Source organism: Glycine soja, chromosome 20 (genome assembly GCF_004193775.1).
Source record: "Glycine soja cultivar W05 chromosome 20, ASM419377v2, whole genome shotgun sequence".
In the NCBI taxonomy this organism is placed as follows: Eukaryota; Viridiplantae; Streptophyta; class Magnoliopsida; order Fabales; family Fabaceae; genus Glycine; species Glycine soja.
The window spans coordinates 14,065,050-14,077,787 of NC_041021.1; positions in this window are offsets into that span (position 1 = coordinate 14,065,050).

Genomic DNA, 12,738 nt, shown 5'->3' on the forward strand with positions numbered 1-12,738 from the left:
CTACTTCAATTTTATTTTATAAAAATCATGTTAAGTAAAAGCATCAATAAAATCATTTTTAGTTTTTTTTTTTCTCATGCATCCTCAAAATATATAACAGTCTTAAAAAATATAGTCGCATCATAAGCTTCTACATGTATATTTTCAAGGAGATTAACTGCAAAAATGTATATATGCAAAAGGGTGATTAATTGAACAATGTATTGGCATTGCTCTTCGGTATAAATAGTTAATTATTTTATACAAAAAAAAAAATGATGCCAATATTGGCAGTATTGTAGTGCCAGTACCAGATTAGAACATTAATCATTAATCATCCATCACAACCAATGAGAACAACAAGAATAAGAATAAAAGCACAAGGAAATAGGAAATAACAACAATTAGAATATTTGAACATTCCTTACCTTTTTATAATCAGAGAACGATAGGGATGCATCTTTGCATGGTTGAGAAAATTTCCAAGCACATTGTTCCCATATGCGTGCAGTGCATCTGCTTAATAGCTGAAAACCTTCAACAATCATAGTTCCATAGATACATTTATGGAATAGGTATATGTAATTTCAGAAATACATTTCTGAAAAGTAAAAGAGGTGTACTTCAAGAAAAAGGATATAATGGGTAATTGAGAGTTACAAGGGGGGTATGGGGTGTACTTATAACAAAAGAGGTGTATAGCAAGTGCCTTTCTTTCCCATCACGTTGGGCTGGCTCCCCCAAATAGTATGCTCCAACTTTGACACCAACCCAACGGTCTTAGAAGTTTCCTATATCTATAGGGAAATTTCATGCTCTGTATTATGAAGTTTCTTGGATGCAATTAATAATAGAGAAGTGGAACTAATGTCTAAATGTGGCAGACTTAAAATAATAGAAAAGAATACAGATACTTATTAACTTTGAAATTTGGGTGTGGTTTAGAAATTTGGGCGCAGTAAACATGTGGAATTTTTCCTTTTCCTGCACTCAATATTCTGAACCGAGAAAAAGATTGAAGAGTGTTTTGGAAAACAAAAATAGCTTGATCTCTGTCCTTGTGAGTTTGGGTGAGTTGCTGTAAGCATGAGTATGGACCACGTTTAGGACCTGGCCTTGGAGCATACACAAACTAAAAAATGGTTTAAAAGAATAAAAATGTGAATAGTAATTTATATATTGTAATATATTTATTTATTATAAATTTTAATACAACTTACATACTCAAAATGTTTTTTTATTATAAATTTAAATTTTATAAAAAAAACATTTAATTTGTTTTATAGAATGCATAGATTAAAAATTAGTTTCATTAGAATTTGGAACCTAAAAATATCTTAAGCAGTAGGATGATTGCACGCGGCATCTTATAGGTATTCTTACATGCTTTAGAAATTCAAAGTTCATTAGTTCATCCCAGGGCAGATCTAGAAATGGAGGAATGACTGCTTCATTCTGTAAATAATGATAAAAAGATACACAGATTTGAACTTGTTGACGGTAGAGAAAAAATTCAAGGCAAAAAATAAAATTACAGGTAATCTAATAATAACATCATTTCATTAACCAGTACATATAATGTTATCAATAAGCATATATACAGAGGTACCTTAAATATATTGATTAGTCTGTTGATTTTCACCCTCTTGTACAAAGACTCGTTGTCTTTCTCTGAAGATGCCACTAGGACAACAAGAACAGGCAAAACACGCAAAAGAACATGGCGCTCTGGAAAGAGAAGTGCAAAGTCCAATTCTAAAGACTCTACAACAAAGAATTAATCTTATACTAATTTTTAGCATTTGTCTAACAGTGTAACCAATAACATTTGTCTAATAAAGTTATTTTTTACAACGTATGTACAATCTAAGATGGTTATGCATAACCGTCTTAGAATGTTATGTGATGATAATTTTGTAAATATATGGTTGTTCCACAAAGATAATTTTACGAAAACCGTTTTAGAATAAACTGTTTTACGTCGGTTTCGTAAAAACCGTCTTAGAATAGTTAGTGCTTTTATTTGTAAACTCTTTGTCTCCCCTCTCGTTTTTCTGAGTGTCTCCCTCTCTTCTTGTTCCTTAATCTTCCTCTCACTCTCTAACTTTCTCGTCTCTCACTCTCCACCGCCAGTGCCATTGCCACTGCCACCGCCACCGCCTCATGTTCAACCTCAACCTCAACCATAGTCTCAGCAAAAACAACAACCATAATAGTAGACGCAGCAAGGGATGGTTCCGTCACAGGCGTCATCGTTGTTTCAGATACCGTCTTTGCATGTGCCGTTGGGGTGTTTGAATTCGTTGTTGGCATCCTACCCTTTGCTGTCACGGGGGCTTTTATTTTCCCCCACCTCCTGTCAATTAGGGTTTCCACAGCTTTCGCTTTTGCCCATCGTGTCGCTTTTGCTTCCGCTTTCGCAACAGCAGAAAAGGTTTTGTAAATTCTTTTTGAAAAATTAGTCTTCTCATTTTTATATTTCTTCTCTTGCTCATAATCGTTGGGTGGATATATGGTTCTTTCATATCACATGATTGTGTAAGAAACTAAGGATTGTGTGTGTTGTCTTTACCTTATGATGTTTCACTTGCTACGCCTACCAATAATATGGTTACTGAATTTAAGTTATTATTGGGATTAAAATGTTAGCACTTATCTTTCAATTATAATAGTTTTCTTATAAACTACCCTTAATTCTAGTTGTTATATATATATTGTACATTTACTAATGTTTTTGTTTAAATATTAAAGATTTATCCATGATTTTGTAGGTTTTGATGGTTGTTTGTTAGATTCAGAAACAAAGTAAAAAGGAATGACAAAATTGTCATTTTCCCATAATTTCAGACATCCATTCACCTAGGCTAGCAACCAACTTGCCTGAGCTAATCAGATTTCTTCAGCCATAAGCAACACACTCGCCTGGGCGAGCTATAGCTTGCCTAGGCGAGTCTGTGCCTTCAAGGTTAACAACAAATTTGCCTGGGCGAGTTTAGCTCGCCTGGGCGAATTTGTCTGCACCTTTTGGCTATTTTCTATAAATAGCCATGTTTAGGAAGTTAAAAATGACATCCAAAAGTAGAGAGAAAACGTGAAAAGCTCAGGAAGTGCAAAAGAAAGTGGAAGGTGGAGCCCGAACACTGCAGAGTTGTGACCGTGGATCACAACCTTATGTATCTCTTTTGAAATTATATATGTATGAATCTTTTCTACCCATTATGGGTGATTTCATTTTGTTCGTAATGCTTGATTCTATTTGATCACTAGTTTCATGAAATTGGATTTTAAGTTTGATTGGAAAGTACTCTTAGAATTTGAACTGAATGATTTTACTCTTTATATTAAGTTGCTAGGAATAGAGCATAACGTTTTGATTGCAAATAGTATGAGATTATGATTCTAATGTTGGGATATTGACTTCATATGCGAGGGATCAATATTTGGTAAATATTCTTTGGATTCTCGAGTGTGAGGAATCGACTCGATGTAACTTAATGTGTGCATCAATAATGTTAGAAAATGTTTTATATATGTTAATCTTATTAGGATAATGAGGGTATTCTCATACCCTAATTTCGTCCGGGGATGATTGTTTGTCAACATGTGTATTTTCGCCGGCCGAGTTGAGTTGCTTAACACCAATTGCTGCGCAATCCATAGGGTTTTGTGACGTTTCAGAAGGAAATGAGCAAAATACTCAAAATGGGGGCCAAATGGTCAATTTGGGGGCATTCCTTAGCCCCTGGGCCCCCCTAGGCCCATTAGAAAGCTTCAAGATGAAGCAACCAGCTCGCTTGGGCGAGTTGTGTTGCAACCTCCTCCCCCTATTTTGCTATAAATAGGCGTGGGGGGTTGAGGGGAAGGGGTTCAACATCCTTAATAAGCATATTTCACTAAAATTAGTGAGAAGAAGGAGAAAAAAAGAAGAAAAATCAAGGCCAAGGTGCTTCCGTAACGCTTCCATGACGTTTCCGTGATCGATTCCATGAACATTTGATGTAGTTCCTATGTGGAGCTTGTAGGCCTTGGATCTTCTTCATCAGTGGAGTCCTTTGTGTAACGACCCGTCTCGTCGCTACGATATCACCACTCTAATAACTGGAAAATTAAATTCTTTTTCTTTCTTTTATGAAAACTCCATTATTTTGCTTATGAAAATCATATTAAATATATATATATATATATATATATATATATATATATATATATATATATATATATATATATATATATATATATATATATATATATATATGTCCCCAAACACGCACCAATGTTTAACCGAATACATGAATATTAATATAGTAGTTCAATACACTTCATACACATAATGAAGATTAAACCAGTTCATAGATATAATTAAATCTGAGATTTACATCCTTAATCCAACAAAAGAAATCATGAACCACTATGGAGGAGTTGATTAACAAAACACAACTTTCTCCCCAAAATATTCCCAACGTCATCACGTCGGCTTGGTGGCTCCTCAACAAAATTTCATTCCTGCACCCTACTGCTGTCATTCTGCTTCCACGAACAAGGTTCGTGATCATCATAGGTATCAACCACACGATACAAAATTGCAAGGGTGAGTTCATTATAACAAGAACCAATGTTAAATCCAAATAATCATAATTAGCAAGAAAACATAAGCAAACATCATGAGCTTACACAACAATCATTATTTAACACTCACATCCAACAATTGTTCATTGTCCACATTCAATAATTACTCATCATCCATATTCAACAATCACTCATCATCCATCCATGGATCCAATCAAGACTGCACAGAATGATGCATGCAGCTGACCTCAACTCTCAGATGCAATGCGGTACGTACCGTATCCAATACCAAGGAAATAACCATAAGCATGTCCACAGGACACCTCACTTAGGAAACCATGCAGTATTTGTCGAGGTCACCCAGTCGTGCACCGTAACTTCCCCCCTAGGTGATCAACTTGGGGCCACAAGGAGTTCCCTACCAGGTAACATACCCCCTAGTACAAAGTACATACTGCCACAGTTTATACTATTTCCCGTGTCATATGAGGTATGAAACATGGGCACCCCCTCCATGAACATACACTACATACGACGTATGAACGTGGCCAAAAGCAAGTGCCAAAGACCATGGACCAATTAAAGCGCCTAAGCATCCCCGCAGCGAATGCTCAGATTCTTTAACCACGCTTGTCCCCCATGAATGGGCCATCCGACAAGGTCAGTGCACTCCGCCCCCCACGAACATACACAACATGCACTTGTCAATGCATTTCCAACATCATCAACATTCCATTTCAATGACATCACCAATAACCACAACAACCTCATTCCATATTAACATAACCATCAATAATAACATCAATTCATGTTGACATGATCACCATTAACAACGTCATCTCAAATCAATATCATCGTAAATATCAATATCACCACATCTCAATTAAAGTCACCAATAGCAACATCAATAATGAGTCGCATTCTGCATGTAAATATATTTTCCATGCCTGAGGCTCACACTCCCCAGGTCTTCAAACAACACAAGTTTAATAAACAATAATGCTATTCATCAACAATAGATATATCACATCCCATTCGTTAAAAACATAGTTTTCTTGAAAGAAAATCAGCATGCAATAGGGACAGACAGATATTCTCATAGCTAGGTTCCCTGACCCTAACCATGGTGTCAAAACGGTAAATTTTATAATAACTCCCCTCACCTATCGTGAGCTCTCTGTCAGTTCCTCTTTGCGTCACTTAGAGGTCTCTCTCTTGTTCGCGCTTGTCGATCCAACACAAGTCTCTATTACGCAAAAATGAAAGGAATTTAGTATGGATTTCAAAAACAAGGTCAAAGGTAACATTCAGGGTCAAATACCACTGTCAAAACATAAAGGGCTGAGGGGTGTTTCGAATTCTACAAATTGAAACATCATTTTGAAATTTTGATCACGCCAATGTGACCGGGGTTCAGTGAATGCCGAAAAACAACCTCAAGGTTATAAAAAGATAACTTTTACAATGTCTCATTCTCTAGGGTTTTTCAAAGGAAGTGTAAAAACACCCTATTACAGTACCCAACACATAAGAGACACTAAGAGGAACTAAAACTAGTTAGGAGAAGGCTTAGAAGTCAAGATTACCTCAGAGAAACTTTAAAATTGAGGATTGAGGGGTTTTCTCCATCGAATCTTCGAGAAGGATTCTGAGGATTCCGCTCCGATTAAAGTGTTCCTCTTGGTGTGGGGATCCAATGGCAAGCAACGGCGGCTCACGGTGGCCACCGGTGGTGGAAAATAAGGTTTTAGGGTTTGGGAGACGTTTTTGGAGGAAGAGGAGAGTGAAAATCATGTTTTTCACGCTAAGGATGTATTTATAACTTGCAACTTTTGCTTAGCGGGCCTGTCTCGCTAAGTCGAAGTCCACTTCTTGCGCTTAGCGCAAAGATTTAGGCTTAGTGCAGCCCCCTCTGCACTAGGGCTCGCTTAGCGGACCCTTTGGGTGCTCAGGGCATTTCCTCTCGGTTGGGATTGGGCTTAGCACAGCTTTGGGCCGTTCAGCACAATTCCCCTCGGTTGGAGATCAAAAGTTAGTATTTTCAAGATCCCAATGATCTGAATGTAGAAACATATCTTAGGGATATCTAGACAAAATTTGAAGACGATCCAATGGTTAACAAATTTGGTATCACGATTTCATTGAACTAGGTTTTGGTAAAATCTAAAATCTCATACTTTCAACATAGCTCAACAAAACTCCACATAATTCAACATCCATATCAAGAAATTCACACATGACTAGTTCAAGGCATACTTCAACTCATTCAAGTCTATCAAATAGTCAAACAACACAATAAATACAATTAAACATCGATTTATAACTTATAATATCCCAGGGTGTTACACTTTGCTTCTTGAAGATCATGGCAGTGAAATGGGGAAGGAAGAAAGATGATTGGAGATGCTACTTCAAGGAGAAGATGAGTCAAGAAAAAGCTCACCACCATAGGAAGCCATTGATAAGAGCTTGAAGGTACGAGAAGATGAGAGGAGGGAAAGGGAGAGAAGGGACATGAAATTTTTTGCCTCAAATGAGGTCTAAACTTTGAAGTGTAATGCTCAAATGATCAAAGTTCCAAAAAATTCACTCACATGACCTCTATTTATTGCCTAAGTGTCACACAAAATTGGAGGAAAATTTGAATTTCTATTCAAATTTCACTTGAATTTGAAATTGAATTTGTGGAGGCAAATTTTGGAGCCAAAATTTCACTAATTATGATTAGTGAATTTTAGTTATGGTTCAGCCCACTAATCCAAGATCAAGTCCAAGATTCTCCACTAAGTGTGCTTAGGTGTCATGAGGCATGTATAGCATGAAGGACATGTACAAAGTGTGACTATATGATGTGGCAATGGGGTGTAGTAAGCAAATGCTCACCTCCCCCTCTAAAATTTAATTGGATTGGGCTTCTCCCTATTCAATTAAATTTATTTCTCAACACACACATCAAATATTCACTTAATGCATGTGAAATTATAAAACTACCCCTAATACAAAAACTAGTCTAGGTGCCCTAAAATACAAGGGCTAAAAAAATCTTACATTTCTAAGGTACCCTACCTACATTATGGAGCCCTAAATACAAGGACCAAAAATAATGAAATCCTAATCTAATATGTACAAAGATAAGTGGGCTCATACTTAGCCCATGGGCCCAAAATCTACCCTAAGGCTCATGAGAACCCTAGGGCCTTCTCTTGCCTCTCTAGCCCAATCTTCTTGAAGTCTTCTATCCAATGCCCTTAGGGGATAGGATTGCATCATTTCCCCCCCCCCCTTGAAAAGGATTTGACCTCAAATCCAGAGGTTCTTGAAACTCAGGGATTCTTTCCTCAACACTTGTAAAAAGAATAAAAACATATGTATTAGTGGTGTTGGGTATGTTAGAGTAGTGTAAGGACTGAAAACCCTTTTCCTGGTCATCTTCCCATGAGAGAACATGGTTCCTCACTAACTCAATGAGTAGTGCTACAAGTATAGAAAAATATGGGACAAACATTTGGTAAAAGTTTGTTAAGTCATTGAAGCCCTAAATTTCCCTTATACTTGGTGGAGTGGGCCACTTAGGAATGACCTTTATTCTCTTGGGGTCCGTGGGAACCCCTTGATCACTATTTAAAAAGTTAAGGAAAGTAATGGAATAAAACATACCTTTTTCTTTATTTTCATGTTAATTATTCCTACAAAAAATTATGACAAATCTAAGGTGTCCCATATGAGCACCTAGTTTTGTATTGAAACCAAAAATAAGAACAAACCTACCTAATAAGTCCCTATCTACACAAATCTTGAAGATGTTGGGCACATGAGTGATTTTACAAAAGAGGGTTGCACCATTCAACACATTCATCATATCACCTATTTTAGGGATTTGATGCCTAATAATACCTATTTTTGGCACCAACAAAGCACAAGGATTTAAGCTCTTACGAACCAAACCCTCATTCAACAACTCCTTTACTTGAGGAATAATATCAAGCCCAAGAGGTGTGGCAGTGCTAACAAGTGTTTTTTTTTTTTTACAAAGGAGAAGATGTAGAGGTTGTCTAAGAGGGGAAAATTCTTTAATATTTGTCTTTATTGCAAAATGACTTTCCTTCTTAGCTAACCTCTTGAAGGAGACACTTACCTCCTTACACTCTTCCCTAACATTAAAGGTTGTCCTTCTTCTTGAGGGTAGATTTCTTCGCTAGATCCTTCTCCTTTTGCTTCTTCACTTTCACTAGAGAAGGTGAAGTAGTAGCCTCATATTGGCTACTATAAATGTCTTGGCCCCTCATATCATAGTTTTCTTGGTGGGGCATTGAGAAGTAATGTGTCCTCTTCCAAGACATTTAAAGCACTTTATAGAGCTAGTCTTCTCTTGCATACTAGCCTTAGGGGGATACTTTTCTATTGTCTTCCCCTTATCATCTTTGGGCTTACAAGGTGCCGCCCCTAAGATGCCTAGATTTGGTCTTTCTTTGGATAAGAGTGAGAGCCATAAGATTTTGAAGTAGACTTTATTTTAAATTGTTGCTCTACCCTTATTTCCCAATCGAAGTAAGCCTCTACATTGTCCTTCCCATGGAAGTATGGGAGGTTAATGTTAGCCTCTTGAGGCTTTCTTTCCTTTTTTCTCCTATAGGAGTGAGGTCTAAGATGTGACCTATGCCTTCCTTCATAATAGTCACGAAGTTCTTCACTTAGGGTCTTACAAGAGTCATGACTACTATAGGTGGCATGTTTTTCTTTTCTTAACTCTTTTAGTATTTTCCTTCTTTCTTCTTCCCTTATTTTCTCTCTTTCATCTTGATTTATTTCTTCCACTTTTTTTTTCCTTTTTCTTTTCTCTCTTGTTTTTCTTTCCACAACTTAAGGGATCTCAACTCATCTAATATCTTATACAAGGGGTCCTTAGGAGTAGAACCTTCACCATTAACACTAGATGAAGAATGAAGACTCATGTTGGTTCCTAAGTTGTGGTTCTTTCTTGTTGGGGGTTTGAAAACAAAAGGTAAAAGAAACTATGGTTGAAACTAGCCAAAATAAACACTAAAAGAGGTGTGAAAGATAAGGTAAAAAATAATTGGTAAAAGGCAAGCTATCTAGGCGGTTTGACAATTGAAGGTAAAGGAAATAAGCTATGAAAGTAAGCAAGAAATGTAAACTAGGTGAATCCTAAGAGTGTTTGGATGACCACATTTAAGGTTCCCAAAAAAAACACTCACTATCCTAAGGGAAAATTGCCTAAAATTATTACAGACAAATGGAAGTAGGGTGACCTATTGGAGGCTCCCAACTTACTTCCAATGAAAGACCTTTTTGTTACAAAATTTGAAAGCAATGAAGGTAAGTAAATTGTCAATTACAAAATTACAAAAAGGTCCTCAATTTCGGTGGTTGTTCTCTCTTTGGTGATTCACTTAATTTGGAGTGCTTCTTAGTCCAATAGTTCTTAAAGTGGTTGGCCGCTTGCTTCTTGACTCAAATTCTTAAAGGGATGGCACCAATCCTCCTTTGTAATTCCTTATATGGCAACTCACAAACAAGGAAACAAAGAGACAAGCAATAACCAAATACCAAAAAAATGAAATGAAAGATAAACCAATATAGTTTTATCAAGACAAATTTTCAAGGATTTTTCAACAATTAAAGCAATGACAAGCACATAAAAGCAAGCTAGGACTTAGAGAAACCTATAATGGCTCTAGAGTAGAGTCGAAAAAATAAAATAAAAAGACTTAAGAAACCTCTAGTTTTGGCACTTGTTTTCACACTAATTTTCAATTGAAATTTCAAAACTAAGATTGGTATAAAATAGGCACCAATTATAGAATAAATTTCGAGCCAAAACAACAAGCACACTTCCCTTTCACTTTTTTTTTTCCTGGACACTGCTTTTTCTGCCAAATTGTGTGATTTTTAGTATTTTTTTCCTTTTATCCAAATCACTTTGTTATTTATTTTTTAATTTTTTTTCCAGATGTCTTGAAAATTTAGTAAAAATTTCAGCTCAAAATTCATAGTGACCAATTCTTAGTAATTTTTACAAGTTCGTATGTTCAAGCTGCCAGCACCAGCGATTTCAACCTAGAAATCAAAAGTAGTGTTTATGTTGCTTAAGGGTTGGATAGTTACAATTTGTGTTTGCTTATGCTCAATTATCTTGAATAACACAAATCAAGAGAGCTTAAGACTTATTTTGATTCACAAATCCAGCCACAACTCAGCACCACAACTCAACTTTTTCAAAGGCATCATGTAGGAAACTTAGAAAACAAAAAAAAGTTCAACAACAAGACTACTTCTAGGAATTGATTTAGAACATGTTGTGAACTAAATAACATGCATGAATTAGACTCAAAATTCAAAAAATAGGCTAATAATGACAAGAATACATGAAAAAATGTATCTATAATTCAATCAACAAAATAAAAATTCAACACAAACTTAGAACATAATGTGATAATTATTATGACTAAACATGACTCTAAGACAATATGAATTAAGTTATTTACACTTAGATTTTTGTGTTGTTTTTTCTAATCAATATTTTGTAAGAAAATTTAGATGTAAAGGTTCAGCACAAGAAGATTATGACTAAAAAATGATAGAACCTAAAATCAACACAAAAACATGATTCAAGAGTAGATCTATAAAATTTGAACCATAGAAATGCAAGAACAAGTATAGATCTAAGATTTAATCGGTTTATTTTTCGAATATACTATAAACAGCACCAAACCACAAGACAATGGAGGATATACATGGAGAATAAGATGAAGAAAAAGGAATTGAAGTGAATTCACCGAACAAAAAGATAGATGAAGTAAAAGAACATCACCTAGACAAAGATGTTCTTGATACCACTTGACGTAGCTCCATGTGGAGCTTGTAGGCCTTGGATCTTCTTCATCGATGGAGTCCTTTGATTCTTGAAGATAAATGGCAGAAGAATGGAGAAGGAAGAAAGATGATTGGAGATGCCACTTCAAGGAGAAGATGAGTCAAGAAGAAGCTCACCACCATAGGAAGCCATGGATAAGAGTTTGAAGGAAGAAGAAGATGAGTGGAGGGAGAGGAAGAGAAGGAGCACAAAATTTTGTGCCTCAATTGAGGTCTGAACTTTGAAGTGTAATTCTCAAATGATCAAAGTTCCAAAAAATGCACACACATGGCCTCTATTTATAGCCTAAGTGTCACACAAAATTGGAAGGAAATTTGAATTTCTATTCAAATTTCACTTGAATTTGAAAGTGAATTTGTGAAGGCAAATTTTGGAGCCAAAATTTCACTAATTATGATTAGTGAATTTTAGTTATGATTCAGCCCACTAATCCAAGATCAAGTCCAAGATTCTCCTTACCGTGACTGTCTCTTTTGTTTGTTTCCCTTTGATGCTTTTTAGTGTAATTGCTTATTTAATGTATGCATTGATAAATATTTGTTCATTTGATGCACACACAACACCTACACTTTTTTGCACACATTGTGAGTTGTTAAGGGCCCTATACCCGGGTCCATGGGAACATAGGAAGTGGAGGTGAATCTGTGGTCATGCTATGTCTTCGACTTGCTTGATGACAGTGAAACCTCATCTAGAGTTTTTCTCTTTGATGATACATTGTCATTGGTAGATGTTAGTCGTCTTATACGACTAACTTTTATATAGAAAACTTTTATAAAATGTATATAAATCTCCCAATTTATGGTTATTTTTGGTAGGATTGTAAATATTTCTAGTTTAGTTTTCATATGTGCTCAGTAAAAGCCTTCCTTATGAATTTAATGTAAATTTCACCTCAATTTTAGGTAAAATGGAGAAAATTATGAATGTGCAAAAGTTGCTATCTCGCTAAGCCTGAACCATGCGCTTAGCGAGACCAAACCGCTAAGCGAGACAACAGTGGCTTAACAACTGAGGATAAGCTTGAGGAGTGTTCTTCCACACCAGTACGCGCCCAGTGCGTATGTAGCTCGCTAAGTGAGACAGTTGTCTCTTATGTGCTAAGCACGAGATTGGCGTTAAGCCAAATCTCCCTTACTCGCGCTTAGTGTGAGAATGGAGCTAAGCGCACCTTCGCGGACAGGAAGCCCTTTTTTAAGCTTGACTTGCGGAGAATGAAATGAAGGTCTAAAAGAGAGCGTTGAATAGCCGTCAGAGCTTGAAGAGTGAAATACACAAAGGCAAAGAACAGAGCAAAG